This window comes from Oryctolagus cuniculus, chromosome 9, assembly GCF_964237555.1.
Source record: "Oryctolagus cuniculus chromosome 9, mOryCun1.1, whole genome shotgun sequence".
NCBI lineage: Eukaryota > Metazoa > Chordata > Mammalia > Lagomorpha > Leporidae > Oryctolagus > Oryctolagus cuniculus.
The window spans coordinates 6,277,332-6,293,915 of record NC_091440.1 but is presented as its reverse complement, the minus strand read 5'-3'; positions in this window follow the sequence as shown (position 1 = coordinate 6,293,915).

The following is a 16,584-nucleotide window of genomic DNA, read 5'->3' as shown; positions in this document are numbered from 1 at the left end:
GAAGCTGAGGAATTTGTGTCTTTGAAACATCCCCACATACCAGCCCACCCTCCTGGAACAGGTACTACGACTTCATCAAATTTCCAGGGCCAGAACCCCTGAGACTCGCATTCCAAGGCAATGAGGCCTAACCAAAATTTTGTCACAGCTGATGGCTTCCATAAGGCCTAGAGATCAAAGCCAGAGGCCGGGGGTGAGGGCGACAGGTGTATGTGAGCCCGGGTACACGGAGGGACAGAGGGAGCGGCTTGCGCCACCCCCAACGAACGGCTGCTGAACCGGAGACCAGCAGGTGTGGCTTGCAGGTGGGATCAAAGAGTCGCTGGGATATGATTTTAAGAGCAGCACTGTAGCACCTCCAAGCCATGTCTTAATTACCATTTGCCAGGAACACCTTATTAGGGACGTAGGAGGTAAATGAGTGTGCTCCTAATTGCACCTTTTCTCACATGCTATCTTCTTGCAATAACCCATCCATGTGGACTCTGCTTGAATGAGTGTTTCTTACAGACATTCGAAGCCTTTCTCATCAGAAAGAACTTGGTTTAGGACCCATCTGCAAGACTATAGCCCATCCTACTGCTCCTAGATAAAAGAGAAAGGGCTACGCATGTGAACAACCCTGAATTGTCTCGTGTTTCAGTGAAAGCAGAGAAGGCACAAGAATGCCCCAAGAGACTCTGAGGTTCTAACTATTTAGAAACTTTCCCGATTCTCCAAACAGAACTGGAACGGTTAAAGGAGGTGCAGAAACAGCCTCACCACAGGGCCGCCTGCCTTGACTTTGGGGTTCAGCAAATGGTGTCTGGCACTAAAAGACAGCTGCCATTTAACCTTCCTGTTCTGTTAAGTATCTGAGACCCAGAAAGAGCGGATGCATCCCAAGAGCATAAAACAGCATTTATCCACCTCCGTGGGCTGTGATATCCCCGAATGGTGCCAAGAGCGTGTTCCAGAAATCAGTGACGTTTCAGGAAGAAATCATTGTTTTGGTAAGGTGTTGCCTGTGTCCCGTCCTCAACTTAGTGCCAAACAGAAACTTGGCAAATAAAACAAGATAAGAACTGCTGAAGTGCTCAGTGTTGGATTCCAACAGCTCCATGGCTCTAGTGTTTTTTAGCCTTTTAGACTGCACACAATGATTGTTCTATGTGGTAGGCTCTCTGATAGGCACAGGGAATATGCCCTGCACCGCTGCCCATGAGGAGTTCATGGACAGAAGAGCCCACAGTCCACAACAGCATTACAGAATGAAAAAGCTGTAACAAAGAAGAGACAGAAGCTTTGAAAAGGCACCAAGAAGGAGGGAGAGGTGGCCAGAGCATGTCTAGCTTTCTGCCACTGTAATGAAATCCCCAGGAAGCCTCACTGTACAAAGCCAAGATCTATGTGGTTGGGTTTCTGAGGTTCACGGTGGCAGGTCAGGCAGGCCCCTTGGGTTTGACCTCTGGGATAGATGTTCATGTGGAGGCCCAAGACAGCACATAGCATCGAATGTCAAGAGATAAGGAAGCACTTGGGTCTGCATCTCACTGTCTTCTAAAACTACCAGGATTCAATCCTGGGGAGCTCGGCTCTAATGACAGAATCAATCTAATTGATTTCTATGCCCCCTCTAAATACCACGACTGGATTCAGTTCATCTTCTCTAAGTGCCCTCAGCATAAGACTGTAGACCGAGCCACCTGAGTTTGAGGAGACAAATATTCAAACCAGAGCAGAGATACTACTTGAAAGACACATGAGAAGAACAGAAGCCCTTCCGGCAAGGGGAGCAGAGCCTTGGTCACACCTGCTGTCCCCCTACTTGGAATACTCTCCCCAGATCGTAGATGGCGGCTTCTTTTCTTTAGCATTCAGGTCTGTACGCGGCCGGCAGCTCCACTGCAAACCCCTCTTCCCTGGCTAGCCAGTTTTCATACCCACACCCACGACTCTCCAATCTCCACTCTGCCATCATCATGGTGTGTATCCCTCCAGGAATTGGATACGGTTTTTAATCATCTGTTGTTTGCACCTCGGCATTCTCACAACGCAGATTCCACAAGTTGGTGGCACTTGCCTTTTCTGTACACCTCGGTATCTCTAACATCCAAAAAAATCGGTGCAATGTATAAAGAAATCAGCCACACTCTGTTTTTCCACAGGAAATTTGTTTTAATCACTGAGAAAAATTAAGCCAAAAACTATTATGGGCCAATGTAACTGAAAAGCGCTCCAGTGTGAGTATTTTGAGCTAGCTTGATCGCAGTCTTCCACGTGAATCACAAGCACCAAGCATGTCTCATGATTTCACTCCAAGCTAGAAACTTCAAAGGTTGCCCATCCCTTGTGCCTTCTCCCACACAGTTTCCGTAAAAGGCAGCATAACCGGAACATTTCATGGGTGAAAATTACTGCCTACACAGCTTTATAGCCAATATTTTAGTTTTAAAACTTAGCATCATTTTAAGGGGAAAAAGTTTTCATTTCCCACAGTCTGCCTTGGTCTTAAAGGTGAGTTTACTGTGAGCTCATCACCTTAACGATGGAAAGCAAGATCCCAAGTTCTGCCTGTCCTATCTTCCATCTAATGCTGAGTGAGTGAGTGTCTCCCTGGGTCAGTTTCCCTGGCTGCAAAATTAGGGTAATAATAACTTCCCTCCACTATCTCTGAGGGCTGTTGGGAGGATTAAAAATATCACCTTTTTAATTAGTGTGCAGCACGCTGTGATTTTCAGGAAGGTGTGACATTCACACAGAACAGCATTCACCTTTGCTCCCAGGAATACGTCAACGGGAGGCATTGCTGGAAAAGCAGCTGCAGAGAGAAAATGAGTCAGAGGACCCTTGGTGTGATGGATGGGGTTGTGTAGAATCCATGAGAACAGTGTACACATTGGACTTGGCGGGGATTTTCCTTCTAAAGAAGTTAAGTATTTTATAAATATTATCTCTTTCATCCTTTTAAACTTCCTGTGATGTGGCGTTTATTACTCTCAGCCTCCAGATGGACAACTAACCACAGAGACATGTGCGCTCTCTCCAAAGGCGCAGGACTCCCTGTGCGCTTAGGAAAATGGCCTTTGACGGATGGAGTCACTCATTCATTTGCTCATTCACTCATTCCCTCAGCAGGAGACACTGAGAATCCATTCCATGTCATCAGCACTGCCCCCGCGACTGGGGGCGTGGGCAGGGATGAATGAAGTGTGTGGGGGCGTGGGCAGGGATGATGAAGCGTGTTGACTGGCACTGAGGCCAGGAGACCCGCAGAGGCAAACACACCCACAACACACGAGAAGACGTAAAGTACTCGAAGGAAGGAACTCCGATTGTGACGATTACAACCAAAAACACCAGGCAGCCCTCAGACATGCTGATGGTGATGTGTTTCTGCCTACAGAGACATGAATTTACCTTTACTGATGTGAAAAAATGCACAGCACATATCGCTAAGTAGAACCCAGGTCAAGGAGACACCTTCCAGTAGAAATGCGTTTATTTGTGTGTATGCATCAGAAAACAGGAAAACGTGCTATGATGTTGAGATTTGATGTGACCGTATAGCAAATTACAGGTCATTTTCACTTTCTTTTTTGTATCTATTCTCTGAATGCTTTTTCAGTAGGCAAGTACTGAGTTTGTAATGGACTAGACTGCTGATTGTGAAATGATGTAAGTTTATTGACAACTATATCAAAGGGGATACAAGTGGTTTAAAAAAGAAGCAAAAGTTAGGGTTAGTTGTCAACCTATCACTCACAAGTAACCAGCAGAATTGATGTATTTTACGGAAATCTGCATTTTTCATAATTTATTTATTCACTTATATTCACTTACATATATTTATATTCATATATGTTCATTTTTAAAAGGTGACTCACTGAAATTGTGTCACAAACTATTATAGACATCTTTTCAGGTCAGCATACACTGCCTTATTTTGTTTTTAAAATGCTTCTAATGGAGAGACTAAAATACATGTAACCACATTCTTATTGAATAGTAAGTTGTTTCTTTCTTGCATTCATTTTTTAATTTAGCAAGTTAATATTGCAAATACCTTTGTGCATCCATCTTTTAAAATTCATCAGATTATTTCCAGAAAATAAAGGTATTAATAACATATGTCAGATTAAAGACGACCACAATTATTTGCACATTTACCATTGAAAGGTAAGCTTAAGACTCCTCCCTCGAAGCTAGGGTCCGTATCACTGTGGAATGTTGTCACTGTCAGGGTCTAGGCCTTAAGAGAATACCAGTTTCTACTTCCTGTATCCTAGAACATCTGCTCTTGGAAATCAGCCAATCCTCTGAGGGAAACCCAAGCCACATAGGGAGGCCATTTGTATATGCCTCACCCAGCATCCGCAGAAGAGTTCACAGCCAACAACTAACACTAACATGCAGCCGTGGGATCGTGCCAACCCGAGAGCCAGCCCAGCAGAGCCTTCTGATAACTCCAACCCCAGCGGAAACTACCATGTGCCCTAGAGCCTGCCACTCATCTGAGACCAGGGAACTCACAGGTTGGGAGAGAGTACGATAACCGGTGGTCTCAAACCACTGAATTTTAGGGTTTTTTTTTGTTTGTTTGTTTTTTAATCTGGAAAGGGCTAGCAGGACACGATTTGTTACTGCGTACGTGGTACTGCCATAAAAATTCTCGAACGCGACATTGGCTCTGTGACCTATCGGACAGGAGAGCTGGAGAAGACTGGCAGGGAAGGGTGGATGACACTAGAAGAGCTGTTGGTGAGAGTGAAAAATTCTGTTGGAAACTGGAGAAAAGGATGCCCCAAATTATACAGAAGTAGAAAGCTCACAAATACTTTCACCTGTGGTAATGTGAAAATTCTTTTTAAAAAAATTCAATTAGTTGACAGCTTTGGCTAAGGACATTTCTAGTCAGAATGCTGAATACGCCAACTTTTTTCCTAGTCATCTTTAAAAGGGTAAACAGCTGAACTATTAAAGAAGGAAAGCAAACAAGAATTTCCAAGTTAGGATAGAAAATTAATCTATTTCCCATCACCATTTGCTCTGAATGGCTAAAAGACCCAAATAAGAAACATCAAATACCGTGCATTTTCTGTAAACACTGAAGTTATATGAACTTTTGATGAGCCACCCAAACACTTGACAGGTGTGCCTTCAAATAATCTTAAGGTCATTCCTTTTAGATTTTCTCTCTCAGACAATAAGTACTGTAAGAATCTTCAGGGCACATCTCTAAGACCTTTCCAACTACACAATAAAACTTCTGAGAATCTTGAAGGTATTGTCACACAACAATACAAAAAAAGTACAAAAACAAAACCAAAAAATCCTATTTTGGTAAAATGGAGCAAGTCTTTTGGCTGATGAAGAATATTAAAATCTGAGACACAAGAAATCTATTAAATTTTTAGAAGAGTTATATCAGCTTTGACTGAATGGGTCAGAGATTTTAAAAAAACGATCATGGGTTTGGATCTCTTACTCTCCCTCCCAAATGACCAATGGGCAATAATCATGCAGAGGATACATTCTGATGCAAGCAGTCTATATTTTATGGAAAAAGAAAGATGACTTAAAGAGTAAGAAACCAGGGCACAAAGCCAAGAACCATGAAGAACCATTCCCAAAGAGAACAATTCAAAGAATTGTCAATATGTGCCCAGCTGGATTTCCTAACTGCCATAGGCCAATGACAGCCATGCGTCTCCCACTTTTCTCACTGTTGCATGGGAGTACATTTGTGGTTCCTCTGTGCCTGCCCAACACTGTACACCAGCGTATGTGTGCATGTAGATAAATTTGTTTCTTTGGTTCACAGGTTTTCAAATATAGATGACTCACCTCCAAGGAGCCTCTCCCACACCTGGACCTGATTTACACTGCAAACCCTTGAACCTTGAACTTGAACTTGAAGCCAAAATACTGAGGGATTTCAAGTAGGGGAGTGAAGGTTAGAAAGTGAGAGGGTATGGGCAGGTAAATTTTGCATGTGGGAAATTGTCAAGAATTTGTAGTAGGTGAGTGGACTGTGATAGATTCAAGAAGAGTAATTTTCTTTTAAATGTTCCTCCTTTCTCCTTCATTAAATCTGGGCTGGCTCCCTAATGCTTTGAGCAATAGAATACGGCAGAAGTGATGCTGTGCCACTTTCCATGCCAAGGATTTAAGAAGCGGGCAGATCCTGTCTCTTGGAACACTTGCTCTTAGAAACAAGCCACTGCTCTGTAAGACCTCAGACCACATGGGGAAGCCATGAGTAGGCAGATGCTCCAGTCAACAGCCCTGGCAGAGTCCTAACAGTGCTTCCACCAAAAGATGACAACTACCGTCACCAAGTATGGGGGCCCTCTTGCACACTCAACCCAGTGAGGCGTTTGGAGGACTACACCCAAGTGGGGACCGGGGCTGCATATGCAACACTTGGCAAGGACAGCATGTCTGTGCCCAGTCACCTCAGGATGGATAACACAATACCTCGTGGGTTTAGCCTCCGAGTCTGGGGGCAGCTTGTTATCCTACAATAGGTAGTTGAGAGGCCCAGATTGGGAGGAGATGCAGGGTGCATAACCCTGGGAGTGGCCTCAGAAGACTGGCAAGAGGAAGTCTGTACATCAGAGGGTCCCCATTAGCAGAAACTGGGCAGATCCTGAAATCAGACTGCTTTCTCCTGTTTGTTCTCTTTGCTTTCACTGATACAAATACATACACTCGGTTGAATGAACACATTTGCATATAAAGTTAACCACAGGTATAGTCTAACTTAACCAAAATAACTTCTTCCCACAGATCTTTGTGGTCCCCCTCCAGAAGGTGATCTCTACCAGCCCCCTTTCTCCAGCCTCCTGGTCTCCACCGGATGTGTTTACAAAGCTGTGATGTATCCTCAAAGTAATTCCTGATGTTCAGGGCCATCTCAACCACAAGCTGGTAGCCATCAAGCTCTGACTGACTTGACTGCTTTTTTTTCCTACTACCAAGGGGAACTGTGCATGGCGACTTTGTGTCTTCGCATAAACTTGTAGCTCTGCACTCCTTCTGTTTCCTGCACAGCTGTTTGCCTTTGCCTGATGTGCCGATCAGGGTCTGCCCTGTAAATAAGGGAAGTGGGTCTTCTCACTCTAGATCAGTTCTGCCCCCCGTGGCAGCTGGGAGCCTCTGTTTTTCCTTATTTTTGTAACGTATTAGTTAAACACATTTCTTAACCTAGTGAACCATGGAGACAGCACAGTCTTAGTCCACTTTGGGGAGGAAATGAAGTATCTGTGCTGTTACCCAGTCCCTGGCTCCAAGGGATCCTGAATGCATAAGGGACGCTGCCCTCTGCCCAGGCATGCAGCAGCCTCATGACAAAGCCACACCAGCTTCCACTGGCTGCTCGTTTGCTACCTAGGGAGAAAGTAGCAACTCCCATTACATTGGATTTGCCATGGAATTACCTCGTGTACTGTGACAAATGTGCCTTGTCCCCGAGTACCACATGGCCTGTTCAGTTGATGACTATTTTTGGGCAGAGGTTCGAGTCCCTGGTTTTATTCCCATAGCCATCTTCTATTTTAATGCTCCATTTGGCTCTGAGAACCAAGCCTTCCCCTAGAATTCCCACGAGGTTTGTGCAGTGAGGCAAACCTACTCCCACTCCTGAATTAATGAACCCTTCTCACTGTCAGCTGTAGTTTAATGGAGTTCCCTGTTCTGTGTATTTTCACACCCAGAACAGAAAGTCACACAGAGGTCACTTAATTCAGCAGTGACCTTTGAGTCCCTGGCTGGCAGCACTGTCAATCTCTGGCTGTGGCAGGTTCATTCCTTTACCTGGGATTTCCACGGGAAGTTTCGCCTCACTCACTGGAAATGGTCAAAGAAATGCCATTTCCGTCTGAAAGGGCTGATGATCACTGCATTTTACCTACCCCGCTGATAACTTCTGCCTATTCAATCCCCAAATTTAACATTTTACTAGCCTATCTTTCAAAAAGATTGTGCTCCTAGGGTACATAATATATCAAGTAACTGGAAAGAAAAATAATTTCTATCCTGTTTTCTTCATTGCAGAATCTTTTTTCTATACTTTTCATGTAGGGCTCCAAAATTATCAAATGTAGGGCTTCTACTTACATCTGAATTTTTTTTTCTATTATCTTCATCCATTCCATGATCAGTTTTCCTCCCTATCTTTAAATTAAATACAAATGGACCAGGTGAGTTTGAAACGAAAACATCTCCAAAATGGAGGTGACCGATTTGTATAGCGTTCATGGTCAGAAAGAAGTAAAACGAAACAAACAGTGAATCCCAAAGCTCCCCCAACTTCATGCACTCTGAGCACGTGTTTTTTACCAGCTACTCCTTGTTGAGCATCAGGTAAACACTTGCCACAGTGCACAAAAGTGAGCAAGACGGGTGCCCATCTCATGGACAAGACAATCACATTTAAAAGGAATTGCAAGATCGTGTTCCAAGCGCTTTGAGAAAGCACGCATGATGCTTTTGGGGAGCAAACAGGAGAGGGAAACCGAAGGTGCACCTGACGGTCGTTGTCTCCCCACACCCTTCTGGGCTTGGAGAGCTGCACCGCAGTCCCTGTAGCCTCCCCACTGCTGCCATCTCTGTCACAAAGGTGAGCGCCCAGCCCACGAAGGGCTGACCACAGCGCCCCGACTCCTGGCTGCAGTGGTTTGGTCTGGGATGAGCCCTCAACCCAATGTGGACCAGTAGGAAACATTTCTTGAAATTTTCTCCATCGACGCTATGAGAGAAAAGCCCGGGTGTTAGCAAAGGGAGTGCACGTTTTTGCTTCAATTTTCTTTGAATTGGATTTTGCTCTTATGGAAGAACAGTCTAGGAGAACCACCGTGTTGGCCGGAGCACACATTCCAGGTACAGCAGTGATGGAGTATGACCCCTGCGTTTTCCGTTCCTACCCCCGCCCCATTTCACACAAGTTCAATGTTTTGTTGCCAGTTTCGTGCTGTAGCGTCCTCTGTACTCTGCCAAAACACAGACTACACACACACATGACAGACAAAGCGGTAAGACACACACAATTGCCAGCACAATAGATCATGCTGATCTCTCTGGGCAGTCCCCAAAGATCCAAGAACTGCTTGCCATAATGTCCTGAATTACAAGCAGATACAGGGAATTAGTTGTTCCTTCAACCCAAAATAAATAATATCAAAACAAAAATTATAATAATCAAAATAAAAATTTTAAAAAGAGCTACAACCAAACTTGGTAAAATTTTAATCTTCAAAATTTTATCCAAAAAAAAAAAAAGTGAGAGTTGGTAGGAATAACAGGTACAATGGAAAACTTGCAACGGAAAAAACACTTAGAAATTTTGGTTTTGTGAAACGATGTGTTAAGTACTACAATAGAGATGCCTGATTAATAAATAAATTATAACTATAAAATTAACATACACAATAATATTCCCAATGAGATTACCTCAACCAATTTTGTAAATGTAAAGCAAACTGTATACAACTGAATTGTACTACATAAATATTTAGATAAGTAATTTAGTGCAGTGTATCAGATACAGAAAACGTTCCCTTGATAAAAAGTCATCTTGAGGCTAACTCAGGAAGCCGACACAAGTGGATTCCATATGTACAGCGAGCTGGCTGAAATGCACACTTCAAGGGGAGAAGCATCAACAGTGTTCAAGACATAGGAATAGGACACTGCATATTATGCTGGGTCAGGCAGGCCATGCCAAAGGCTTGGGACTGGATATTGAAGATGATCTGGAATCTCTGGGTCACTCTTCAAAGTGACCAAGTGAAACCCTTCCTGTAGCTCTGTGGAGAGCAGACTGCAGAGGGGTGAGAGAAACTAATGGGGCTCTGACTTGGTAATCCAGCCAGGTCAGGGCGACCAACGTAGGAAGGGCTGGGAGGTACATGAGATATTACATCAGCGAACTTGACAGGATTGACTAACTGTACGTGGGGTGGAGGGAGAATGAGAAATTACTCTCAGGATCTCGGGCTATGCATCCGGACATCTTTTGCCAAAAAGAAAAACAAAAATACAAAGCTCTGGCCAGGAGGTGTGCGTTTATGTCCGATGGTGAAGTGTGAAGTGACTGGAGACGTCCCTTCATTAGCTAGGAGCTGTGGCTCAGGACCAGGCGGTGGGCTGAGCGAGGTGGTCTGTGCTCACATCAGCATGCAGCTGGTGGAAGAAGCCTTTGGAGAACATTGTTCACCAGGAAAACTAGCTACAAAGAAAACAGAATCAAACGGGAAACATGGTTGCTCTTGGTTTTGTTCTTAAATTAACAGCTAGCTAGCACTGTGTGAGCTCTGTGTGTTGTAATGTGCTTCTTCCTCACTAGTATATGGGATGAACACGCTAGCTTTCTCACTATACAAGAGACCAAGGGCAAGAGAAGTGTTCTGCCCACGGTGACTCGCGGGAAGAGGCATGGTCAGGAACCAGACTCACAGCACTCAGAGTCTGAGCCCCTAACCACCAGGCTGCACTGTCCCTTCCAGATGTGGAGTACCGCACACAGCAGAGCTGGGGCAGAAGACAGTCCAAGGGAGAAAACTCGAAGAAATGACCAGAGAGGGAAGATGGGAAGGCAGAGGGAAGAGCTGCACAGAAGACAAGGAAGGGATGGATTTTAAGGAGCGAGTGGTCAAGAGTGCTAGAAACTGACTCCTGAATGGTGGTAGGTGGGCTTTGCAGTATTTCGTGTGGAGAGTTCGAGGCAAAAGCCATGAGATAGTGAACAGGGCAGGGAAAGCAAGGCCAGGAAAAGCAGAGGCCAAGCATGGAAAACTGCCTTCTCTTCACAGTCAAGCTTCTTTAGAGAGGTGGTGCTGATAGCTGAAGGGGGGAACTGAGCCCATTCGCAAGCCACAGGGAGAGGAACATATGGCGGCAGGCAGCTCAGGGGATGAGTGAGTGGGTGAAAATAAATGGAGTTCACGCTTGAAGTTAGGGATGAGGCCATTTGTCAAAAATGATGAGGTGGATGGGGAGCCAAGAATTCAAAGTGAATATTAAAGGCTTGGAATATTTATCACGAGGCGTAAGAGGAAGAACCAGTCAGAGACCTTTCCTTTAAAGGGATGTCACTGCCAATGCTGGAAGGGCAATCCAAGGTCATGGTTTGCTGAGGATGGTTCCTAATTATACCTGTTGTGTTGGTGTCACTGTTTTCTCTTTCAGAAAAGCTCCTATTGATAGGATATGGCAACTCTATCATTAGGAGATGTCTTAAGAATGGGGCTTGTAACAGTGGCCATTCTATTAAGGTTACCAAGCGTGAAGGTCATCCACAGTGTGACCTTGGTGTGCTTTCACAGGGCACAGCTTACCAGTCTCAATAGTCAACTATTAATTATTTAAATATGTACATCTTGGAACTGGTAGGACTGCCTTCTAGGCATCCCTCTCTAAGAAATGTAGAGCAAAATGTATAGCATGGTCCAAACAAATATATGGCAGTCCATGGCTTGCATTGTGCATTTTTTAAGATTTATTTTATTTATTTAAAAGGCAGAATTTGAGAGAGAGCGAGGGAGGGATAAAGTGAGATACTGTCCATCTACTGGTTCACTCCCTAAATGGCCACAACAGCCAGGGCTGGGCCAGGCCTCCCATGTGGCTGTAGAGACTCAAGGACTTGGATCAACCTCTGCTGCTTCCCCAGGCACTTTAGCACGGAACTGGATCAGAAGTAGAGCAGCGGTAGGGAATGCCGGTATCGCAAGCAGTGTCTTAACCACAACACCAGCCCCCTACTCTGTATTCTGACCTTACTGCTTGTATCCTTGGTACAGATTCCTCTCCTACTCTCTCACTTCCATGGTCTGTCATTTTATTTTTCACTTTATTGTATTGAATATATCTAGATCTATTAAATGCCTTAAATCTTTTTCTTCAGTCTCTCAATCTTTTTTTTTTAACTTTTTACAGTTAGTAGGACCATATAAAATGTGAAGACATCAGGTTATATATTATTTAAGTTTCAGAGGATCTTTCTAATTTGTTAAGGAAAAATCAACCTGGAAACAGGAATGTGAGCTTTATGGTTAGGCTAATGGATTGGGGCAGGAATCCTACCAGGATTTAATGGCAATTCACTGAGCTGAAATGGTGAACTGGGCAGATAACTCAATTTTCTACAAGCCTCTTTCTGTTCTTTCTTCCTCTGCGTAAAGAAATAAAACTTGCTGGGGCAAATTCATCCCCCTCTTACCCCAAGGCATGCAGGAAAAGTGACCTAAGCCAGTTGTCTTCACTGTCTTGCACTTGACTGGTCGTTGGTTTCTGACCAGCCTAAAGAGGTGCCTTCCTCGGGAGATGTCCTTCCTTCATGAAAAGATGCGCTGCCCAGCCAAGGGACATATCTCATCCACATCTCACAACTCCTGCCTTCAGGTGCAGCACTGAAAGCCCATGGCTATTGCAGCAGCTGCCATTCTGATCTCATCAGACCCCTGGAAGAGAAGTTAGAATCCTGCAACCGTGCAACAGGAGCTGTGTGGCTGGCCTCCTCCTGGTCTGAAGGAGAGTAAGCATTCCTATGTTCAGATAAGAGTCCCCTCTAAGGCCCATGTATTGCATAACTGATCTCCATATTCTTATGTTACGGTTTCAGGGTGGAATTTGATTCAATTATGGTGTGTGACCCTGGGCCATAGAAGTGATTAAATTGCATTAGGTTGCTAGGGTAGAGTCTCCCTGGTTGAATCCAGGTTGCTTTATAAGGAGATACCACACAGAGGATGGGTAGTGCATATGCTCTGGGTAGCTCTCTGCTACCCAGCTCAGGGGATCTTGCCTTCACTGTCTTTATCAGATACCCGTCAGTGGGCTGCCCAGTCTTGACCGTGAACCTCCAAAACCAGGAGTTGAAATAAACTGTTTTCCTTCCTAAGTAGTTCATCTTGGGTAGTCGTTACAGTGACAAAAAGCTGATTAGCACACCATCTATTTCTGCTTTCCTGAGTATTATTATTTGTAGCCGAAAGCATCTTGACTGATACCCAAGCATTCTAGATATGAAACCAAAAGTCACCAATCAGGGGCCAGCCCCACCATGTGGAGCATCCGTCTCACGCTACCCACCTTGGTGAGAACCGTGAACAAGACGCCACCCCCAATGTTGCAGTCCTCTCTGCCCTTTTTACTGTTTGCAGAGACAACGCTTTTACTAACTAAAATCAAAATATATTCATTAAGGAATTATTTTATATACAGCAGCAAAATAAAACCCATGGTGGTTTCATTCATGGTGATGTTTAATTTCCTTTTTGCCTTCCTCCATCTTTAATTTGTTGTATTCTCTCCAAATACTACCTCCATAATCAGAAAATAAGACAAATATTATTTCAAAAATAAAACAGAGTTCCCACATTATCATTTCAACACCAATCAAGAACTGAAAACAAGGTGGCGCCAGCCAGCAAAACCTAAATGAGAGGGTGTTTTCCCAGCTTCTGGTTAAGATAGGAATGCAAGATAGAGGAAGGCGGCAGGTATGTACTTACCCAGTGCATTCCCAGCAGCCTCCACTTCACAGCGCCACCTCTTGCTCTCCTTCCTCCCAGATTGGGTGTGTAATTCCTCCCTCTGCAGTTACCTTCCTTTCTTCCCCAGTGTCCTTCTCTAATGAGTCAATGCTTAAAATTCTGTGCCACCCTAGCTGCGTGTATTCGTATATTAAAAGGATAAAAATAGTTTACTTTGCCGCAGTTTCATTAAATGTCATATTCATTAAATACCTATCAAGTTGTTTCGAATGAAAATCTTACCTTGCTCCAATATAAGTCACATTTCAATTAGTTTCTTCCCACTCATTCACATTTGGTATTCTAAACTATGTAGAGGAAGAAATAGTCTATTTTTAATCTACTGGATTGATAATGAAATCACAATATGGCTTTAATGACCATTTGAAGGCTCATTAGCTAGCATTGTCTAAGGATTTTTGTTATGACTATAATTTTAGAGCCAGAATATATGGCTCCAACAAGACCGAAGGGCCCTTCAGAATTAACTGCCTTTCAGCAGAAACTTCTTTTAAAGCAAGAGTTTCAGAACTTGCATGCCATGTGTTTAAAAATGGTCTTTCCATAAAATCTTTAGACTGAAAACAGAGTTTTCCTTTGAGTATACAGGCAATCAATAAAATGCAATGTTATTAAATCACCTTGGAGGTGGTTTGATGCTCTCAAGGTCACCACAGCTACCTTGGGAACAGAAGACACAACAGAGAGGGGAGCTTTCATTGCCCCTGCAGCTGGAACCTTGTGATCACTTCAGATGTCACTGCTGATGTCTGAGGAGCTTCCCAATGAAACTGTCCTCAAGTCAGGCACTTGACTGACGGGATTATCCCTCGTTCCCACCTTGATGCCATTAGACTACAGTGGAAAAATTAGTTTCCGCTTACAATGTGGCCAGACTTCTGACTAATAAAGAAAGTAAGACCCAAAGAATATTCCAGGACAAATACCGTGGTGCTCACGATTTTAGATCATGGGCAGTGCTCCATTATTAAATGGTTCATTTTTGCAACACTCTTCTTTGGAAATACTTTAAGGCAAACAAAATTACACTCACGTTTGAAAGATTAAAAAAAGTAGAAAAACTTTATCAAAATGTTATTATATTGTGTTTGTTAGTTAAAAAGATATTCTAGTATATATAAAATATTTATCAGTAAACTAGTTTAGCTATTTTGGCTAAAAGAGTCTTTTGAATACATTTATTTAATGTTTTTTATTTCCTCTTACAGTCTCACATTAATATTTATTGATGATTTCTCCCATTTCAGGGCTTGAAAAGACAATCTGAAATATGGCGCTAATTTATTTTCAATGGCACCAAAAGCCACAAGCAAAGCACATTCCCACGTAATGTTAACATCTGATTTTAAAAAATAGTAGCAGAACTGTTCACTGAGTTTCAGATTTCTGTTGTATCTTACTTGAATAGTTTTCTTTCAATTAGCCCAAAACACAAGAAAGATCATGTTTGGTTTGCTATGTAACTCTGTCCAAGGAACTCAAATTAAGAACAAGTGTTAGAAATTTGGAAATGAAACAGGGCTGTCAAGAAGAAAACAGTGTGAAAATTAACCTCCTTTCTGGGCTATCAGTATTATTCCAAATAGCACAGTTACTGATGAATCACAGATCCAACTGTTGGTATTAAATTCTCCCACAATTACACAATGTTACTTTATATTCTGAGGATAGGAACAATCTTGTAAAACATGACGATTAAAGTACTATAACAGAACTCAGTAGTATTAAATACCTATGTGTTCAGAAGGCTGTGTTTTAGAGATTTTGATCATAATACAATCTGCTCGAAGCTGTTAAAGTATGGATAATTTCACTCAATTTTCCAGTAGGTTTCTGCTTTGAATAAGTAAATACAGGGTAATGGTTTGTGTCAAAGTCCCCGCAACACTCCATTAAACAGAGAGCATGACAATCCGATCAGATGTCTCTTTTATAGTCAGAACTGACTGGTGACTTTGTGAGTTACTCAGTTACATCTGGTCACATCAAAAGTCTCCTCTTCTCATCCTCCCCAAATCCCTGATGGTTTTCCATCTGACACGCTTTGAGTCTCACCATTGTGACCTTACACTGCAACCCACATTTGATACAGTCTAAGTACTGCTTTTGAAATAATACTAAGCTATTACCCTAGGAACTGACTGGAAAAGCAAATAAAATAGATATTAGTAGAATTTCAGAATTGTATAGTACTTTCTATCAATTTCTAGCTCAAATAAATCAAAATTATGTCCAGACTTATGATCAAATGATCAAAAACCTGAGAATTGCTCAACCCAAGGAGAAAATTTAACTCATGTTTGAGTGTTTGACTATTTAAACTCATCTCTGGTCTTAACGTGGTATAACTGACACTGGATACTTCAAATCAGTTCAAATTAACCTAAATACTGCATCAAAGAATGCATACCCAGCCAAAACTTTTGGAAAGGCATTGCTGACATAACAGTCAAGTAATATTTTCAGCCTTCTACAATTGCAATTCATTTTATGATACACTGATTATAACACTGGATCTCTATTAATTTTTAAAATTGTATGTACAAATGTTTGGCAACTCATGAATGCCAAATGATCTCCAAACTTTAATGAATTTCCTCTGACTTTTGAGATTTATTTCATATTCACATGCTGACACATTTGTTTAAAGATTAATGTTTGCAAGGTTTACAATACCTAGATTACTATTGATGAATGTCTTCACAAGCCTGCGGTTGGGAGTATGCTAACTAACGTTAGCTCTCTCACACATGTCAATCTAAGGTTCAAGAAGAGCATGCATTGGCTTCTCAAGAAACAGAACTCCTAGTAGCCTAAATTTTCTTGCAGTCTGCCCCAATCACCAACAAAGTCGAGATTATAAGAACTGAAAGCGTTATAGTGATTCTCTCAGAAACCTGCTACTCCTAGCTTCTGGTCTCACCTTAAATACTTGGTGGCTGCCATAACACATTTGTACTTACAAGACTTAGCCAGGTCTAGATCAGGCCAAAGCCAGGAGGCAGGAACAGCCAGGTCTCTTACATGGGTGGCAGGGGCCCACGTA